The 22574-nt window shown below is 37.6% G+C and overlaps 1 protein-coding gene across 2 annotated transcripts in view; it reads right to left on the bottom strand.

The window, feature by feature from the left end:
• Syt7 (Synaptotagmin 7) overlaps positions 1-22574 on the bottom strand; it is a 586971-nt gene that overhangs the window by 121201 nt on the left and 443196 nt on the right. The window lies entirely within an intron of this gene.

Raw genomic sequence — 22574 nt, 5'->3', positions numbered from 1 at the left:
ACACTGCTGTTATTAGGCAGAAATAGGTGTAGCGCGGTGAACTAATCCTTCTCAGTCTGAGAGGAGACTCCCGCCTAGCAGTGGGACAGTATTGGGTTGATGATGATGATGAAGATGATGATGATGATGATGATGATAATGATGAGGTGTAACGGTGAAGTCGAACCACACCGGGTTCTGTAAATTTTACCACCTTTAGAGCTGGGAGTCGAACCACAAAGGGCCATATGTTATTATTATGTGAAGGGCGTTTGTCAAAAAAACTGTCAACTCGCACTTAGCGATATGTCAGACCATGGGCTGACCTTTACCCTTTTCAACGTAAGAGACACTAAATGATTTAAATATAAGATGGCACTTTTATGTTTGTAAATCTGTAATGTAACTGTGAGAAAATTTTCCAAAAATATTTATCTTTACTTACTATCTATCCAATTTCTACCAGCCAAAGATTGAAATGTCTAGTAAGAAGAAACGGTCTAAGTCGTTTTTTGTTTGGCAAAAAAAGAAGAAAGGCCCTTCCTACACTCACAGCTTCACACTAGGATTCCCTGTATCATGCATTCTATATACACCCACAAAGACGAATACACAAACACCCAGACCCAGAACAGATATCTAAATTCATCATTGATATGTCCGTCTGGCCAGGGATCGAACCGCAACCCTTTGCGTATGAGACCGGAAGAGATGAACATTGGATAGACTGAATATTAATTATGGGTATAAATTAATTTATTTGTTAGTTAAGTCAACCTTATGTTTTTTTTTTATAATATAAGAGTAGCAGACGAGCATGCAGTCCACCTGATGGTAAGTGGCTACTGCCGCCCATGGACATCTGTAATCAACCCCAGATAGGATTAGATATTCCTACCTGAGGTCGGCCACAGATGCGCCGCTACCCCTGAGGACTAAGCTGGAACGCCTCGGAAAAGTCTGTCTCCCTTACCACACCCTTCAAACCGGAACACAGTAGCGCCTAACACTGCTGTTATTAGGCAGAAATAGGTGTGGCGGTGGTGCCACCGGAGTCGAACCACAAAGGGTTCTACCACCTTTACCACAAAGGGTTCTACCACCTTTAACCTTTTTTTCTTTGGGTTTTTTTTTATGTATTACCCTTACGTAACTAGCTGCAAAATATTCTCTGTTAAGTATTCTGAAAGCTTAGGAAAATTTAACAAAATTTACCAAAATTCTAGATTTCACAGTCGCTAATTCGGGTTTGCATAATCCTGTCCTGGGATCAGCTTAAGCTTCGGTATTAACGTGATCGTTTTGTTAATGATATTTTAAATCATAAAGCCCGTTATGTAAGGGTGGTATTCACTTGTTAAATATCTTTATATTTAAACAACATTTGATCAAATAATTTGACTTCATCCAATTTATTAGCCACACCGATATTTGATTAAAGATTTTTCCAGCTAAAGGAATTCGTTTCACAATCGCTAGAAACAGTCGTTCCACGTTCTTCCATGTTTTCAACTATGCAAATTATAAAGAAATCTTGGACAAAGATATTAGACAATTGGAATGGGCATCTGTCAAAGAAGTTTGGTCAAATGTTGGACATTGAAATTGGACAGAGATATTTGACGAGTGGAATACCACCCTAAAGCAGAAAGAACTTATATAAGTCATTGATCGTCGTGTATTACCGTCATGGTCGTTAGTTGGCGAGACCGCTAGTAGCTGACACGCGCTGCCGTGCTTTGGACCACTTGAAACCTATTTTAATAATATAGGAGTAGAAGACGAGCATGCAATCCACCTGGTAAGTAGCTACTGCCGCCCATGGACATCTGTGTTCAACCCTAGATAGGATAAATTCATCTGAGGTCGGCCACAGATGTCGCTAACCCTGAGGACTAAGCTGAGATGCCTTGTAAAAGTATGCTTCTCACACACCCTTCAAATCAGAACACAGTAGTGGTTATGTGTGGCCTCCCTGTGGTGCCGCCAGAGTCGAACCACAGAGGGTTCTACCACCTCTCAAATATCATATTTAAGGACTAAGAAATTCTACATGAAATTGGTGGGATACAAAAACTTTCACGTCTTTGTTTCAAGGGGCATTGTATCAGAACGTAAAAAGTACCAAACACCTTAAAAGGGTCACAACAATATACATATTAATACCTATTTTTACACCTTCATAAAAGCCGGTAATTACTTGGCTAATCCTAATCATTAAGCAAGTAGGTTAACCCTTTTAAAAATAAAAACACCCGATGAATCCACATTAAATGTTTACGTATCATTAATTAATGTTGGGTCGATTTCACCTGTATGAAAACCCTATGATTTATACCCGGGTGTCATCCGGGTAAATTTATGACCGGATAAAAAAGTGGGCGTTGTGCGTACCGCTTTTTGTCGAAAGCCGGTCATTTGATGGATTTAGTGGCTTAGAGAAATTATTGTGGGCAAAAAGCTAAGTATCTAAGTTATGACTTGTCTGGTATTGTAAATTGTGTCAAATGAATTCGAAATGTTCTTAAACATGGTAGAATGAGTTCAGGATTAGTATGAAAATGTATGAGAACAAATGTATGTTCTTCCAAATAAGTATTTCCTTTTAAATGGACATTCATAATTACTTCCTACAATTGGATCTTTAAAAAACACTATCCGATGATGGAATAATACAGGGTGCTTTTTAAAAGTGAACTCATTCAAATTTTCAAGTGAAAAATAAAAGTACTGATTCAGTGTCAAAATTGGTAACGTAACGTTCAGCACTTTTCATTTATCCTAATACTACCGGATGTAATCATAATTGACCTACGATGTGTTGCAATTTTCCAGAATCAATTATTCACTTATCTGTTTTCTTTACCACATCCTTCAAACTAGAGCACAGTGTTGGTTAATACTGCTGTTATAACAGAAATAGGTGTGTGGTGCCGCCGGAGTCGAAGCTTAGTTCTACTACCTTTAAAATTTCTGTGCAAGTTTCCACACTAAAATATCTTCCATTCTTTACCTTCCTTTCTATATTTATGTTAATGGCTTGAAAATCACAAAGTGTCGTTGCAACTATCTCAGAACACGTCCTAGTTTTCCTTTTGTCAAAAGTTTCACTTACAGATGCAGAGCCGGTCGTGAACGGGAACTTAACGGAGAATTTATCTCCTTACGTGATGTGGTTTCAGAATACTGATACTTTGATTTCTCGTACATTTATCATAAATTTAACATAAATTTCGTTTATTATTTTATCAGATGTTCACGTTGGCGGTCAGCAAACACGTTTTAAGTTTTCTAGATAGTAAAATCAGATACAATCAATAATAATCACCTCGCCTTTTTACCCGACTGCCAAGGAAGGGTTATGTTTTTCGCGCGTATCTTGTATGTTTGTCTTTCTTTATTTGATCCGATCTAACAAACGGCTGGATGAATTTCAACAGTTAAAGTGTCATTATATTTGTCTCAATGACCCGAGTGTCCTTAGATAGGTGTTAGTAAAAAAAAATCAAAATGGCGGATTTTTGGCGCGAAATAGTAACACATTTAAAAAAAAAAGTTAACCGAACCTATCGAGTAGGGTATCAAATGGAAGGAAATTAAACGGAGATTATAAAAACATATTTGTATATATATAAAACAGTAAGGTGACTGACTGACAGACTAACTAAATTACTTTTTCATTTTTCAGAAATCAACGTACAGCCTAAACCAAGGACCTTACAGTTCTGAAATTTTGCACACAGGTTCTCTATATAGCTTGAATAAGTACTAAGAAAGGCCTTTTGGAAATTCTACCCTTAAGAGGGTAAAATAGGGGAAAACAGTTTTTTTGAAATCCTTTAATTTCGAAGCAACTACTATAAAATTTTGTATTTGGCTTTCTGGATAGGAACAAGGACGCTCTTATTTATCCCCCTCCGAAAAATCAACCCCGTAGAGGGTAAAATAAGGGTTAAAAGTTCATTTGAACAATCGTCAATTTTGAAGCAAACACTATGACATTTTTTATCAGGCTTGTTGGATAAAAATAATGAAATGCTACCTCTAACGAGGTGAAATAATGACCGAAACTTTGATTTACTGAAGTTATATATTTTATAGACCGTAAATGGTGAATTTTTTCGCGAAATAGTAACACGTTTTAAAAAAAGTTAATCTATCGAGTAGGGTGTCAAAATAAAGGAAATTAAGAGGAGATTACACATACATTATATAATATATCTTATATATAAAATTCTCGTGTTAGTTACCGTATTCCTCCGAAACGGCTTCACCGATTTTCCCCCAATTTTATATACATATTCAGTAGGTCTGAGAATCGGCCACTATCTATTTTTTTTTACACCTAAGTGATAAGGGTTTTTCATCCTTAACATTTTTTTATTTATATGGCAACACAACGTTTGCCGGGTCAGCTAGTACATATATACTCGTATATACACATCGAGATGACTGTCTGACTAAATGAGTGAATTGCTGAATTGAAACCGCTGAACTTAAGCGTGCTGGAATTTTACACATAGGTTCTTTATATAGCGTAAATGAACACTACGAGGATAAAATAGGATAATATTGTTTGAACATGTTTTGTTTTTGAAGCAGACACCTACTATGAAACTTTATATTTGGCTTTCTGGATAAAAATAATGAAATGCCTATTTCACTGCTTTTGGAAATTCTACTTCAGCCTTTCTGGTGCTGTCGGGTTTTTGATTTTTTAAATTAATTACTTGTTTAACATTTATTTTAACTTTTGAGCGAGTAGATTTAATCTCGATGATTTCTTTCGCTGTTATAGCAAGGGATAATTAATTTGTAATATACACTTCAGTAACTGAAAAATCTGAAGTGGGTCGTCGTGGGTTTGTCTGGGATTCGTCTGAAGGTGGGAGAACCCTTTGTGGTTCGACTCCGGCGGCACCACCGCCACACCTATTTCTACGTAATAACAGCAATGTTAGGCGCTGCTGTGTTCTGGTTTGAAGGGTGTGGTAAGGGAGCCAGACTTTTCCGAGCCGTTCCAGCTTAATCCTCAGGGGTAGCGGCGCATCTGTGGCCGACCTCAGGTAGGAATATCTAATCCTATCTGGGGTTGATTACGGATGTCCATGGGCGGCAGTAGCCACTCACCATCAGGTGGACTGCATGCTCGTCTGCTACTCTTATATTATAAAAAAAACCTTGGATGCGTCAACCGTTAATCTATCATATTCACATTTAAATACCTTCCAGTGACATAACTATTCGCAGTTGCTTACATATCTATGAAGCAGACTCATCATCAGGTGGACTGCATGCTTACTTGCTACCTTAATTTTAAAACAAAACCCTGGACACATGAATATACTAAAAGGCTCAAACCTTTTTCTTTAATCTAAATTCACGTTCACTTCGTAAGGTAAAGTTAAATGGCATAGAAATATTTACGACATCGCAGGCGCTTCGTTCGTGTGAAGTTTATAGGTTTTCAAGTCAATGGGAAACCGATTTAAAAATACTGCATAGTAAATTAGGGTGGAAAAACAATTTATACGAAGGTTTACAACGCCGTAAGCAGTGATAGCCTAGTGGTTAAGAAACTCGACCTCCCGATCGAGGGGTCCGAGGTTCAAATTCCATGCACCCACCTCGGATTTTTTAAAGTTATGTGCGTATTCGAAATTATTTATCACTTGCTAAACGGTGAAGGAAAACATCGTGAGGAAACCTGCATACCTGAGAGATTTGTAAAAAAATCTCAAAGGTATGTGAAGTCTACCAATACGCACTTGGCCAGCGCGGTGGACTATGGTCTAATCCCATTATGAGGGAAGACCCGTGCCCAGCAGTGGGACAGTAATGGGTTGACCATGGACGATGATGATGAATAGAATAGGTCGGTGAGAGAACAAACAATAGATTGTAAAAGATAAATAGTTCGTCTAAGTCTGCTAAATAAGTTCCTCTTATTTGGTGCCATTGTCTAGGATTTCTTTTTGATTATTCCATGCTCACCACGATATTTTTTTTTCATATCAAAGGCCGGTCCGGTGAGGTCGAAAATTTTAAAATTTTACAGTCCACTAAAAGAGCCGCGCAGCATATTCCATGCATACTTGATGATATGAAAAAGCTGTTTTTTGTAATGTGTTACCAATAATTCCATACTTCAGTTAAACCTTTCAGGGAGATCATCTCTTTTCAGAGAAAGGTTTTTACAACTATTATCCAGATATTAATTGATATAAATGCCTTACTGTGGTCCGAAGCGCGAACGGTTTCACCAACTTTTTTTATTTATGAGGGCGAACCTTCAAAAGGTATGCAACCACACATACCGCCGTCCTTGCCGGGATTGGCTGCTGGACGGTTCGAGTTCCCACTCTTGCCACCCGCAACCTCCTTTTAGTCGCCTCTTACGACAGGCAGGGAATACCCTAGCCCAATTCTAGTCCCGAGACTACAGGGACAAGCGGGTTGACCAACTGCCGACCACACGACGTTGCAGCTTTATAGATTAGTCCCGATCGACACAAGCCACGAGGCTACGCGCTTCACACGAACTGTGTAACAGGGTAATTAGGTTTAAACTGGCCCTTTGAATATTTCATTAGTTGACAATGGCTTTGGCACTAGTCGCCTGATACCAAACACGTAGGTATAAAATTACGTTTTGTATTTTATATTGTCACTCACGCTCGCCAGGGCTCTGTATACTATAAATTATCTGTATTTTTTATTATAACGAGCTTTTGCTTACTTTTGTTAGTTCGTATGCACGTGACGGTAAAATATTGAAATAAATTTGAAAGTAGAGAGAAAGTAGATAAATTTGAATTTTGAAGGTGGTAGAACCCTTTGTGGTTCGACTCCGGCGGCACCACCGCCACACCTATTTCTAACTAATAACAGCAGTTTTAGGCGCTGCTGTGTTCCGGTTTAAAGGGTGTGGTAAGGGAGACAGACTTTTCCGAGGCGTTCCAGCTTAGTCCTCAGGGGTAGCGGCGCAGCTGTGGCCGACCTCAGGTAGGAATATCTAATCCTATCTGGGGTTTATTACAGATGTCCATGGGCGGCAGTAGCCATCAGGTGGACTGCATGCTTAGGTTCTACCACCTTCCTGGAACTAAATAAAATACTTGTAATAAAAATGACTGTTAAAATAAAAATCCGACCAATAAGTGACAATGTTATATGAATACTATCACACTTATGTCAAGTGTTAGCACTGAACGCTTTGAAGTTAAATATATTAAAATATTCATTTTTCATATATATATATTTGCCTGACCTAAAGCAACTTTACAAGCTATTATTTTATCTAATTACCCAAAATACATTATGCCTACAAAATTAACAAACTACATTAATAATTCCCAGTGTAACAGATGTTCCCCGGGTGATGATACCCGGATGTACCTGAGCTATTAAAGCGCTCACCCGGGTAATGTCTTTGCTTATAAGCAAACTAAAACTTCATCTTGTTGTAATAAGGGCGGATTTCGTACGTAAAGTCTGGAAACTGATTTGCCGGATTTGGTATTTAGGTTTTATAGGGTCTGTAGTTGACTAAATATTTGGGCTGAGGGTGTTGGAAACATTTGGTACCTTGGTTTTAGGACGGAATTATCTTATTAAGTATTTTTATGAACTTGAATTAGGTAATGTGCATTATTTCATATGGTAGGTAGTTGCTTATCTTATCTTATTTTATCTTATGATAGTTCCATGCAAATGTTATGTAACGGAACGGAATCTTTGAACACGATTTTTAACCTTTTTGAAAGGTCCGAATAATTTAAAATTTTGAAAACTAATCAAAAACCGATGATAATACACGATTTTAATTAATAATTTTGTCCCATTCTAACGAATTACTTGTGCAATTTTAGCGTCATTTTTAGTTTTAACTATAATTATAAATTATAAAACCACAAAAACTAAAATCATACAAATTTATAATAAACTCTTAATAATCTACAAAACCACATTTGGCTAGCGGACTATGGCCTAAACCCCGTCCCACTGTAAGCCCGTGCTCAGCTGTAGCTGTATGGGTTGATGACGAAGAAGAACTTGATTCCTATTTGATGTCGATAATTAATGCCGCTTTTGAAGACTAAGTTGCAATGCTTCTCTTCTCCCTTCTATATCACATGCCCCTCAAACTTATACTAAATCTAAATTTAAAACCTAGACTATATATTTTTACAATTTCCCTGTCGCAAGTGCTATTGATATAAATATCTCTATCGCTTTAAATATTTGAACTGGAATCGAACCGAAAACTCTATGAACGTCAAATTGAAACCATGAACGACAGTGACGATGTAATATCAGTTATTATCACGCCCTTTACAGCAGAAAACTTGTTCTAAACAAATATGGCAAGAAAACTAAATGTCCACATTAATCACGGTACAGCGCCTGCCCGGATAACCGGATTAATTAACGGTCACCCGGGTAATGTACGGGTAGACAAATTTGGACCTAATTCCAGTTGGATTGGGTCGAAAGCTAGCAAGCTTAGGGTCAGGGTGACTTATTGTTTGACTTAAGGGTATCTTAAACCTTTAGTATCTTATATTGCGATTGTTGCTTTTTATCAGTTGTTATGTAATGTATAGTCCGGTATACTTAGGTCTTTGAATAGTTTTGTTTGGTTGAAAGATGGTAGAACCAGATAGTTCGCTATTGCAGCCCATAAATCATCATCATCCCATTACTGTCCAACTTCTGGGCTTGGGTCTCCTCTCAGATTGAGAAGGATCAGGCGACCGTCCACCGCGCTGGCCTACTGTGTATTGGTAGACTTCACATACCTTTGAAAACTTTTTTCAGATTTCTCAGGTATGCAGATTTCCTCACGATGTTTTCCTGAACCGTTTAAGCAAGTGATAATTAATTTATAATACGCACATAACTTTGAAAAATCTAAGGTGCGTGAATAGTTCATGAATAGTTTTTAAAGGTGTTAATGAATTATGTGGTGTAGTATGGTTTGGTTCCACTGGGAAAGTACTAACGCCACACCTATTTATAGTGTTCTGCATTTGATCGGGTCTAGGTAGCCCCTGTTCCATATTGAGCTAGTTACAGATGTCTATGAGCGGCACTTATTGTCAGGTGGATTGCATGTTTGATACTTATGTATTACTAGCTGACCCGGCAAACTTTGTACCGCCTCAAAATCTATTTATCAAATATTTTTCATATAAAATATAGCCTATGTTACTCGTGGATAATGTAGCTTTCGAATGATGAAAGAATTTTTAAAATCGGTCCAGTAGTTTTTGAGCCTCTTCATTACAATCAAACGAACAAACAAAGTTTTCCTCTTTATAACATTAGTATAGATAAAAAAACTTTTTATAAACTGCATGATGTAGGTATTTCTAGGAACATAATTGTAGTCTGCCTTTGGCTCGGACTAAGTTACTAAGTATCGTCTTCCTCGGAAGTTCTTGCGCAACCAAGCGGTGACTACGGCAAATCATAATTTCCATCGAGATAAAGATAGTTTTTTATAATATAGCAGTAACGGACGAGCATGCAGTCCATCGCAAGTAGCAAAGGGCAAAGTAGATACTGCCGTGGACATCCGTAATCAACCCAAAATAGGTTTTGATATTCCTGCCTGAGATCGGCCACAAATGCGCCGCTACCTCTGAGGACTAAGCTGAAACGCCTCGAAAAAGTATGTCTCCTTTACCACACCTTTCAAACCAGAACGCAGCAGTGCTTAACATTGCTGTTATTAGGCAGAAATAGGTGTAGCGAAGTCGATCCACAAAGGGTTCTTCCACCTTCAAAATCTTTTATGTAGGTATATCCTTTATTACGTAACTAATCCGAAGGGAATGTAAACCTTTGTTATCTTTTGTAAGCTTAAGCTTCATATAGTTATTAAGCAATTGTTTCATCCGAAGGGGATTGCAACCTTCGGTATGTTCAAGTTTTTCCGCATAATTTCCGTCGATCCCTTTTCGATATGAAACTTTAACCGTTTTTCTTTCCGGGAAATTATATTTTTTATAAAAGAAAATCTTTACGACCGTTTTTGCGAGTAATAAAACTGAAGTTTCCGTACAACAAATTTCTTGAAAGCAAATTTGTATGATGTAATAAAATATTGTTGTAAAAAGTATTTGTTACGCCGTCTAGGGACGAATAATGAAGGGTTCTACTTCTTATAAGTACTGAGTCATTGCTAACAATAAGATATTTTTAAGTGCTGCTCTGTTCTGGTTCGAAGGGTGTGGTAAGGGCGCAAGCTTTTCCGAGGTATTCCAGCTAAGTCCTTAGGGGTAGCGCATCTGTGGTTGATGTAAGGTAGGAAGGAATCTAATCTTACCCGGGGTTGATTACAGATATCCATGGATGACAGTAGCCACTTACCATCAGGTACAATTGCATGCTCGTCTGCATATATTATATAAAAACCTTTGTAAGTTGTAATATGAATTGCACGTTTGTAATATGTAATAAATAAAAATTCGTGTGGCACTCGGAGACTGCCGCGGTAAAGCTATTGCATAGCATTTTTTATCAACTTATGAAAATTGCAAGCGTGATATTTCAAAAAGTCATTAACCCGTCAACTGGCGTGTGCGCCCCGGGGCGCACAGATCGCTACTACAAAGTATCACCGCTGTGCCGGTCGGCGTGGGGGGTGTTAGGTTTTTTTCGTTACGGAATTTCTGGATTCGGTCTCCACGCTCAAAGCCCGCGATAGAAGCTATGCAATAGCTTAAAAAAATACAATCGACTTCTATGTCACTACAAAGTAAAAAATAATTCAAATAAATGTTAGTTCAGTACATAGTTCTGAAGTCGGCGCTCAATATATTTCGTTGGATAACGTCGTGTCCAATATGAGGAAAACGTATATATGGTCGAATTGAGAAACCTCCTCCTTTTATGAAGTCGGTTAAAATATACTTTATATTTTACCGTGGAGGACTCGTGGCGGTCCTCCACGGTTCGGTTTGCACGGACGTTCATACCGCGGATGTGTAAGATGTAGAATGAGCTTCCTCCTGAGGTATTCCCGGAGCGCTATGACATGGGGCTATTCAAGAGAGGTGCAAAAAGAGCTCTGATACAAGGCCGGCGATGCATTGGCTACTCCTCTGGTGTTGCAAATGTCCATAGGCGGCGTTGACTACTTTACATCACGTAGCACATCTGCCTAAACGTTAGGTTAAAATATATAAAAAAAAGAAAAACAATCATTATGTAATCTTTAAAAGATAAAGACTATTGCCTTTTCTGTTCAACTTTTTGTCCTCAGCGTTTCTTTAATTCAAAACTTGAATAAATATTCAAATTAACAGCTTCCCGAATGAAATTCCCAAAGTGAAATTCCCAAATGATCATTGAGTTCTTATCGGGAATTTCTGTAATATTTGATCATGTAATCGACTTTACATTTTCCCGTCGTTATAATTAAATTTAGTCTCTTCTATTTAGCAAAAGTGGGTTAAGCACACACTTTAGAAGTTAAACTTCTTTGGTATTGTATTCATGTTAAGAAAATTCCGGTGTGTGTTTTTTACCTTGCGGAGGGTAATGTTAATCGAGCGTATGTTTTTTTATAATATAGGAGTAGCAGACGAGCAGTCCACCTGATGGTAAGTGGCTACTGCCGCCCATGGACGTCTGTAATTAACCCCAGATAGGATTAGATATTCCTCCCTGAAGTCAGCCACAGATGCGCCGTTACTCCTGAGGAGTAAGCTGGAACGCGGAAAAGTATGTCTCTCTTACCATACCCTTCAGGAACACAGCAGCGTTTAAGACTGCTGTTATGAGGCAGAAATAGGTGTTCCGGTGGTGCCGCCGGAGTCGAACCACAAATGGTTCTACCACCTTCATGTAGGTGTGTCTCATTCTTTGGCACACCCTACAGTCCAAACGGCTTGACGGATATTGACGGTTTGACCGACTTTTTTGTTTCTATAGAATCGTTTTATAGAAATATACATGGATCGAGAATTATTATACGCAGTAGGTGATGCTGTCAAAATATTTATATTTTCAATTTACCGATTTGGTATTTCTGGAATATAAACCCGCGTGGACGAGCGGTCACCATGCTGGTCTGACGCACAGAGGGTCCCGGGTTCGATCCCCGGCCAGACAGATTTCTAATGATGAATTTAGATTTCTGTTTCTGAGTCTGGGTGTTTGTGTATTTGTCTTGTTTGGATTATAAAATTTGGGCCTCGCAAAACTCTTAGTTTTTTTATTAATTTCTTTTTATGAACTTTTATAGGTAATAAGATTCTTTAGATGAATTTGAAACTACATACGTCAATTTTTAAAATATATTTTCAACCCCAACCGTGATTGAAATCCTATCTATCTTCGCTTGTAAATCCTTTACTTCTATACAAAACGACGCAGGAATTCTCTATGTAATATCAAACTTCAATCCTACAAATATCAGATACAATTTTTGAAAGTAGTTAAATTGTAGAGTTTGCACTATTCCATGGTAGAGAACGTAATCTAGTAGAGCAGGTGCTAACATAGAGCTAATGAGTTTCGTAGCTAAGTACGCTTTTGGGATTAAACTGTCCTTTTGGCTCTACCTGCATTATTACAGTGGAATTATACCTGCAATTTGCGTGTAATATGAGTCGAGAAGTTAATCTTCTTTGATCAAAATGTATTCTTTTGTAAAATGTAAGAAGCAATGCATAATGTCTATCTTGTGGTAACTTGCTACTGCTCATTTACTGTAACAAGTTCCGTATTATTATAGAATACTTTTAAGAATATCAGTTACCAATCCTATATACAACAGTACCCTTACTGTTTATATGACTGTTTTGGTAATTGTTTACGTATTTGCCCATACAATTTCCCTACAGCGACCCTAGTGGATTGTATCAAAACTGTAGTGTCAGTAACGTCTAAATTAAATGTCTAAATTGACAAAATGGCGCTATATGATTTGTCTCTCTTTTTAGCGAACGTGTGAGGGAGACAAAAAGTTTATCGTCGCTTGAGCACTTACTTATTGTTACGTTTACGTAGTCTTCTGAAGCAAACGGAACAAAATAATGGATTTAGTAAACGTAACGTAAAATTGTGGGATGTTATGAAAACTCATGGTAAGGGTACTGGTTCTACCTGAAGCCGATTACAGATGCGTTACCATTCCTGAGGACTAAGTTGGTCTGAGAGGAGATCCGTGCCCAGCAAATGGACTCTAAACTCAGACAACAATTGACATACAAATATCTGAGAAAAAAATTTAAACTAGTCAAAATGTAGATTTTGCACTATTCCATGGTAGAGAACGTAATCTAGTAGAGCAGGTGCTAACATAGAGCTAATGAGTTTCGTAGCTAAGTACGCTTTTGGGATTAAACTGTCCTTTTGGCTCTACCTGTATTGTTACAGTGGAATTATAGCTGCAATTTGCGTGTTATATGAGGTTGAGAAGTCAAACTTCTTTGATCAAAATGTATTCTTTTGTTAAATTTAAGAAGCAATGCATTTAGTGTGTAAGCCTTCGATCACTAATAAGAACGTGTAAGCTCATTATTACTAAAATACTATTTTATATAATAAAAGATTCGATTACAACTCCATTATTTATTTTCTCTGAAATATCATTCCATGACATCTTATTCTCTCAAAAAACATAATATCCTTCTTTATTTTTATATAGTTTCCCGCTACATTGCTTCTCACCAGCAAATAAATGGACTCTTATTAACATAAATTAACTAAAAAATATTGTTATAAAAATATACCCTTACATGTGTATATGGTGGCTGAGAAGTTAGACTTCTTTAATATAGAATGATTGGTAAACGAGCATAGTCCTGATGGAAAGTGGCTACTGCCTCCCATGGATATCTATAACCCCTGATAAGATCCGAGAACCTTAGATCGGTCAAAGATTTGCTACTCCTGAGGACTAAGTTGAAACGCCGCGGATAAGTATGTTTCCTTAACCATACCTATCATACCAGGCAGTGATAGCCTAGTGGTTAACCACTCGGCCTTCTCGATCGATGGGTCCGAGGTTCAAATCCCAGGCACGCACCTCTGATTTTTCGAAATAATGTGCGTATTAGAATTTAATTATCACTTACTGAAACGGTGAAGGAAAACATCGCGAGGAAACCTGCATACCTGAGAGATGTATACAAAAAAATCTCAAAGGGATGCGAAGTCTACGCACTTGGCTAGCGCGGTGGACTATGGCCTATTCCTTTTCATTCTGAGAGGAGACCTGTGCCCAGCAGTGGGACAGTAATGGGTTGATGATGATGATGATGATGACCTATCAAACCGGGATAACGCAGCGCTTATTTTTTTATAACATTTTAATAGCAATGCATGCAGAGGACTGCATGATGGTGGGTTATTTGTTTTTGAGTATTAGGCTTTATTTTTAGTACAAAGTTTTTGTTACTAATGAGGTTAGTTAGTATAACGTGTCTATATATAACGAATAGGGTTCCATTTTACCTTTTGGGTACGGAACCCTAAGAAGGGTTATATAGCTAGCTACTATTACTACGAAAAGTATTTTTACACAATGGAGAAATATTTAAGTCCTTTTACTTGTTATTTTTTGACAGAACTTTGAGTCCGATGGGAACAAAAAGCTTCCAACTTCTGTCGGAAAAGTTTTAGCTCCAACTCGGATAAAAAATAGACAAAACTTTGGAATTGCGTAATAAATCTATGATATAATAAGAGTACCAGATAAGGTAATAGATGCAGTATTGCAGTGTTAAGTGCTGCTGCGTTCTTCTTTGAAGGGTGTGGTAAGGAAAAGAAAATATTGGCATAGTGCGCGTTGGTCAATAACTCGCACACGGAGGATTCTATACCAACAAATGTACAGTCAGCTTCAAAAGTAGGTTAACATATTAAGATTTCAAAAAATAGGTATACACCCAAGCGTTCATAAGTCGGTTAACACCCATAGCGTCATAATTAGAGTAACATCACAAAGTGTCAAAAGTAGGTATACACTAGCGCGTCAAAAGTAGATACCATGTATGTAACACCATGAAGTATATTGAAATTTAGTTTAAAAAATAAGTCATTTAACTGCTGTATTGAAGACACGTCACTAAATTTCAAAGTATCAAATATTTTTAATGTTTATTTCAAACACTTCGATATTAAATAGCGAATATTCGAAGATGGTGTAAATATGAAAATTTTATACCCCATAAAGGTAGCCAAAACTGCTATAAATTTACAGTGACGGTTCGTGAAATTTATGAGGGTGGGTTATTTATGGAGGGTTGTATTTTGATATTTAACTGTATGTTATATAATAATTGCCTTTTCCCTGTCACGCGTGTGTAAAGAGCACGCGTGTTACTCGCATACATACATTAACCATAGTAAAGAAAGAGTTTTCAGTGTCTAATTTATAATGATTGAAACATGTCTTTTATATTTTATATTATACGTTCCTTATTTACAAACTATTTATGAATTGGTACAACATTTCATTATATTACGTTATTATATCCTAGTGCTGTTATAATACGTAAATAAAATTTAACTAAAAATAAAAGTGACAACCCTAGCATCACTGCAAGGGTAGGTAGTTATCTCGCCGAGCGTCCTTAGTTAACCTACTACTATTTCTTTATTTTTTTTTATTTTGTTTATAGAACACCAATATAATGTACATTTTTACATTAAAGGTACAACAAAACACATAAAGGGCCAGCTTAATGCCACTATAATTAAAGGTGTAGACTACATGCAGGTCAAGTAAAAACAAACATAGATGAACGAACTTGGGGTCGATAATCAGGTTTAAATAAAGAAAAAAACAACTTCAGCTCAGTTACTGTGCAGCACACCACCGATCCAATTTATTACATACAACAACGCCTACTTAAAATTAAAAGCAAAGTTTTTGTTAACAACTTTTCTATGGAACATCTTGAACATGCCCCCAGCCGTTGAAAGCTAGTCTTTCAACCATCGACTTCGATGAGAGGACATAATTTTGAAAAGGCACGACGCACCACTCCACATGAAGTTTTAATATCGGCCACTCTGCTTATCTCATCTGTACCAGGATGTAGACGCACCACACGCCCCAGTTTCCACTTCAGCGGAGGAAGGTTATCTTCTTTGATGACAACAAGGGAGTTTAGCTTCAAAGCATCTTTAGAAGAGCGCCATTTCACTCGCTCCTGAAGCTCGCAAATGTATTCCTTGCTCCACCTCGTCCAGAAATGTTGTCGAAGCTGTTCTATTCGTTGATAGCGTGTGAGGCGGTGAGCAGAGTGGTCATTATAATCCTCGACTGGAAGAGATGTAAGCGGTCTTCCAATGATGAAATGCCCCGGAGTAAGCGGCGTCAAATCTTCAGGGTCAGATGATAGTGCAGTAAGCGGTCTAGAATTGAGGATTGCCTCAATTTGTATTAAAGTTGTGTTAAGCTCCTCATAAGTAAGGTTACAATTTCCCATCACACGAACTAAATGATATTTGGTCGACTTCACACCCGCTTCCCAAAGACCACCAAAATGTGGAGCATACGCCGGTATAAAGTGAAAATTAATATTTTCGTTAGCTAAGGTTTCAGAAACAGAAATGCAATTGCTCTTCAAAAAATTACCAATTTCTTTAGCGGCCCCAACGAATGTGGTTCCGTTATCCGAATAAATATTCGAAGGTTTTCCCCTTCGAGAAATGAACCTACGTAAAGCTTGTATATAACTGCTACTCGTTAGGTCACCTACCAATTCCAAATGAATAGCTTTGGTCGAGAAACAAACAAAAAGCGCAATGTATACCTTTACAAGTCTACATCCACGACCCTGACGACTAGCAGACATAATGGGACCCGCATAGTCGACTCCCACGTTTTGAAACGGGAAAGCAGCTGATGAAAGTCGTTCGGAGGGCAAATTTCCCATTTGAGGAACAACCGTTTTGCCTTTCATGCGCTTACATCGAACGCAACTATGATAAGTAGCTTTAGAAAGATTCCTACCACGTAAAGGCCAATAGTATTCTCGTATACTAGATAACAACATTTGAGGTCCCGCATGCATCAATTTAATGTGTTCAAATCGAAACAAAAGCTTAGTGAAATGATGTGTGGACTGTATTAAAACCGGATGTTTCTTATCATACGCGAAATTTGAATTACATAAACGTCCTCCAACGCGCATAATTTTATCACCGTCAAGAAACGGATTAAGTTTTAAAATTTTTTATCAATAAGTAATATTCCGGAAAGGACTCCTTTTGAGACTGAATAATAATGAATTTTAATGCATTTTGAAGCTCTTCAGTGGTTAAATGATTGCAAGTAACACGTTGTTTTTTACAGAGGTTAATAAAACGAAACATATATGCTACAGCTCTTTGAAGTCGTAAAAGGTTCGACAAACGTCGAAAATTAATTATAATATCGTTATTACAGGTTGCATCACTACTAACTGCGTGCAATGTTTTTATTTCGGGTAATGGTACAGGACATTGACGTGGCGATGGCCAGAGAGTCTTATCTTCCTTCAAAAACGAAGGGCCTGTCCACCAAATATCTAGTGACTGCATCGCGTTAGCTTTAACACCGCGCGAAATTAAATCTGCGGGATTATCATGTGTCGGTACATGTCTCCATGTGGTCAAATTGGTTGTCTCTAAAATCTCTGCAACTCGATTACGAACAAATGTATTTAATTTATTGGGCATGGTCTTTAACCATCCAAGGACCACCATGGAGTCAGTCCAAAATGTGACGCTAGAGACTTGAGCTCGTATAGACCCGACTACTTTATTATAAACCCGTGAACCTACTAATGCAGCGCAGAGCTCCAATCGAGGTATTGTTACTGGCTTTATGGGTGCAACACGGCTTTTGGCTACAAGTAATCGTACCTGGACACAACCTTGCTCATTGACACTGCGGACATAAACACAAGAACCATAAGCTTGTTCGGATGCATCTGTGAAAACATGTAGTTCTAACAGTTTGCATGAATCACAGACTACATGACGAGGAATCCGCATTTCATTGAGCATTGGAAGTACTTTAATTATATTTTCCCAAGCCTTAAAGACGTGGTCCGGCAACTGTTCATCCCACGACAGCTTTTCTAGCCAAAGCTGTTGTAACAGGTGTTTCATGCGAATGACACATGGTGACAGTAGCCCTAAAGGGTCAAAGATACGTGATATAACAGCGAGAATGTCACGCTTTGTACTCCCTATGTTATCAGGGACACTTATGGGAAACTGCAAGTTATCAGCGTGCGTTTGCCAACAAAGTCCGAGAGTCTTTGTCACTTCATTCTCTCCCATATTTAAATTGAGAGATGAGTGTGAAGACTTCTCCGACACTAGGGCAGGCTCGTTGGACTTCCACTTCCGTAAAGGCATGCAAGAGGAAGCAAGAGCGCTGGCAACCTTGTCACGTAAAGCGAGTGCCCGATCCAGATCGTCTTCACCTGTCAAAAGGTCATCCACATAGAGGTCGTGAATGATGACCTCTGCGACTCTGGGATCAGCACACTCAAGCCCAATTTGTTTTAGGCAACGCGTAGCTAAGAATGGTGCGCTTGCAGTCCCATAAGTGACTGTATTCAGTTTATAAGCTTCGAGAGGAGCGGTTGGATCATCACGCCATATAATCTGTTGTAAGTGTCTGTCTAATGGATGCACAGTTACCTGCCTGTACATTTTTTCCACGTCTGCGGAGATGATGTATTTATACATCCTAAATCTAAGTAATATTGACAACAAGTCATCTTGGACAGTGGGTCCTACCATCTGTAAATCATTTAATGAAACACCAAATGTCGTAGGAGCACTGGCGTTGAAAACCACGCGCATCTTGGTGGTGATACTACTTTCACGCAGCACCCCGTGATGAGGCATAAAATAACACAGATTTTTTGCGTCTATGTCACACTTAGTCATATGTCCTAAGGACCTGTACTCTGACATAAAGTCTTTGTACATTTTATTAAATAACGGTCGATTCTGATTTCTACGCTCGAGAGATAGAAAACAACGTTTTGTTCGTTGCAATGAATCGCCTAAAGTGTCAGCGCACTCTTTTAACGGAATTCTAACACAGAAACGGCCATCATCTAACCGCGTTGTATTTTTAATAAAATGTTCTTCACACAGCTTCTCTTCTTCAGAGTAAGCAGATGATTGATGGCTAACTTCTTCCAGTTGCCAAAACCGCGTTAATTGGGTTTGTATATCATCACAAGTGTTTAAATTTGAAGAAACAATGACATTAGGGATTGATATATTTGTAAAATTACATTTTATCAGTGGCGATGAGCTCGAAGTAATATAGCCGCTATTAATTGGGCCACAAACTAGCCATCCTAGTCTAGTTTGACAAAGCGTCGGCTTACCTTCACCCAGAGATATTTTCTCTGATCCTAATAAACACCAAAATATATCAGCGCCTATAATTATGTCTATTGAACCAGGCGCGTTAAATCTTGGATCGGCTAACTTAATATCCGACGGGATATTTAAATTGCGTAAGTCTATGTATTTTGTAGGCATGTTATCTGTTATTGTAGGCAATACAAAACAATGAAGGTCGGTACAGTAATTTTCATTTAATGATTCAATGCGCACCTTGCACATTTTTCCGACACGAGATAACGAATTATTAATACCTTGAATAGACTTATTTACTTTTATAAACGGTAAATTTAATTGTTTGTGCAATTTTTCAGTCATTAAACATGATGAGCTGCCAGAATCAAGTAATGCGCGAGCAATAAACTCACGGTTATTGTTATCATATAACTTGATTAGAGCAGTCGATAATAAGACGTTACCTGAGTAGTGTAAATAATAATCGCTATGCGTATGCGCAATGACACTAGCGGACAGAGCTACAGGAACGCCGTGGGTGGGAGCGAGAGAGGAGGTCTTGACCTTGACATTGCCGTCGGAGCACTCAGCTGATGCAATAATGTCATTATTATTTTCTTTAATATTTGAGATATGTATGAGCCTATGGTGTTTGCGTTTACACAATTTACAGTTTGGTTTTTTGCATTGATTCGCGTAGTGTCCACTACGAAAACAGTTGTAACAGATTTTATAGTTTTGTAACGTTGCTATTCTTTCCTTAGGGCTTAGTGAAAGAAATTGTGGACAGTTGTTAAGTCTATGATCTTTACTGCAGTTTGGGCAACACGCAATTGAAGCTTTATCGATTGAAACCATAGCTTTTAATTTCATATTATTTTTAGAGCCTAATTGTGTATGTACTAAATTATTAGATGAAGTTCGTGATAATTCTATGGTTTCCAACAAGTCGGCACGATTTTGTATAAATTGAATAAATTGTGAAAATAGAATCGGCTGAGATTTATCTACACTCCCTTTATATTCTTCCCACTCACGGAACGTCTTCGAATCTAATTTTCGACTGATAATATAAATTAATAATGTGTCCCAACTAGAAACCGGTTCGCCTAATGCAAATAATGCTCGAATGTGTTTATTAACTTGATCTATAATGCGTTTTAACGAAGCTGAAGACTCTTTAGATAGTTGTTCTACGTTAAACAAGGCTGAAACATGATTCTGAATTAGTAAACGTTTATTGTCAAATCTCTCACATAAGAGTTTCCAAGCCACATTATAGTTTTGCGCCGAAAATTCATAAGATTGTAACATAACAGCTGCCGACCCTTCTAATGACAATCTCAAATAATGAAATTTATTAATTTCGTCTATGTCGACATTGTTATGGACGAGACTGGTAAATGTATCACGGAATTCAAGCCAGTCATCATATGAACCACTAAACTTGGGTAACTGAATGGTAGGTAACCTAACAGGCAGACGATTAGCACTAGGACGGCTACATTCAGAATTTTGATCATTGTTTGACTTAGAATATTTATTTATAATATCTTTGGCTTCTGAAAGTAATGTATAATATTGAGACTCAGTTTTAATCCTCTCAGACATCTCACTTTCAGAATTATCTGCTAAACGTTCTATTTCAAATTGTACCTGTTCGAATTCATCGTTGTATAGTTCCTCCAGTTTATTAATACGCATTTGCATTTCTATTATCTGAGCTGATGTGAGTTCGGACGACTTTAAAGAAGATAAATAAGCAGAAAAGATTGTAAGTCTTCCCTTGTAAATGCCTCGCTTTCTTTTAAGCTCCCTGGTATCTGTTTCAGAAGTCATTTGGGAAACGTGTATGGTAGACCTGGAATTTATACAATAATAATGTTAATTTAAGTTTAATTACATTTAGCAACCTAGATTTAAACTACAATGTAAACTGTAAACTACAATGCTTGTAAAAGGGACTGAATTTTGCAATGTATTCAATTTTGCACATACAATTAAAATGAACTGGATTTACTGCTGCAATTTAAACTATTGTGTAATAATAATATGTAACAATTTACTTAAAATTATTGTTTTAGAGAGTTTTGTACAAAAAGTTGTATCGACACACACTTAATATAAAAGTTACAACGCATATGAAATTGTACTAACCTTAATACTGGTACTATTACACAATTTAGCTGGTTACCTGATTACCGGTGATGGGTGATCACTATATAATATGGTAAAATTAATAATTTGCTTAACACAACGTATATTTTATGCACTTTTGGTACTTAAGCGGCGTGGTTAACCTCTTCACATGTGACCCAGCGACACGGCGTATTATAATTATTGTTGTTTTCGCGTAATTTGCTGGTGATCCACAGTGTATCCTTAATTGGGCTTCTAATCCGGCTCGTTACGGACCATGAACGAACTTGGGGTCGATAATCAGGTTTAAATAAAGAAAAAAACAACTTCAGCTCAGTTACTGTGCAGCACACCACCGATCCAATTTATTACATACAACAACGCCTACTTAAAATTAAAAGCAAAGTTTTTGTTAACAACTTTTCTATGGAACATCTTGAACAATAGATGAGAAAAATAAGAGAGAATAAATTGAATTGAATGAAGCTCAATATATAGATATTTTATATACATAATTCTCATTAAGGGTTAAAATCATAACACAATGCAGTACACTTGATTTTCTTAAGACTAGTAGAAAAGATGCCAAAATTTGAGTTCCTTTCCTTTCCTTTCCTTTATTATGCATTAACTCGCTGCCGACTCTACGCAAGAGGTGTGCGTGTGCGTAATAAAGTAAGGGCTTCCTGTCACGCGTGTGTGATTTACACGCGTGATACTCGCATGCATATTAACTCGCTGCCAATCTCTTCGCGAGTTATGTTCGTGTGTGTATGACACGATAGGATGTACCAGACGCGCGTGCGAATGGGACACGCGTGACAAGAAAATTACCGTACATAATTATTATAACTATATGTCATTAATGCAAAGTTCGGTATTGGACGCTGAACGTCTTAGGTTCGAATAGTATATAAATAAACCTAAAAATGAAACAGTAATGAATTGACGACAGTATAAAGATTTTTTTCCTTCCCAACTTCCTTTGTATTTGTTCTTCCAAAATTTATTATATTTGTTTTGTAAACGTCTCCAACGGGAAAAGTATCTTTTTTGATATGCGTATATATTCCCGCACGTTTGTTATCAAAATGATTCTTTATTTATTTTATATT

The sequence above is a fragment of the Epargyreus clarus genome, unplaced genomic scaffold (assembly GCF_041222505.1).
Source record: "Epargyreus clarus isolate Ecla_fem2 unplaced genomic scaffold, WU_Ecla_fem_2.2 ptg000036l, whole genome shotgun sequence".
NCBI lineage: Eukaryota > Metazoa > Arthropoda > Insecta > Lepidoptera > Hesperiidae > Epargyreus > Epargyreus clarus.
Note: the sequence above shows the minus strand (reverse complement) of the source record. Positions and strands in the feature narration are given on the sequence as shown.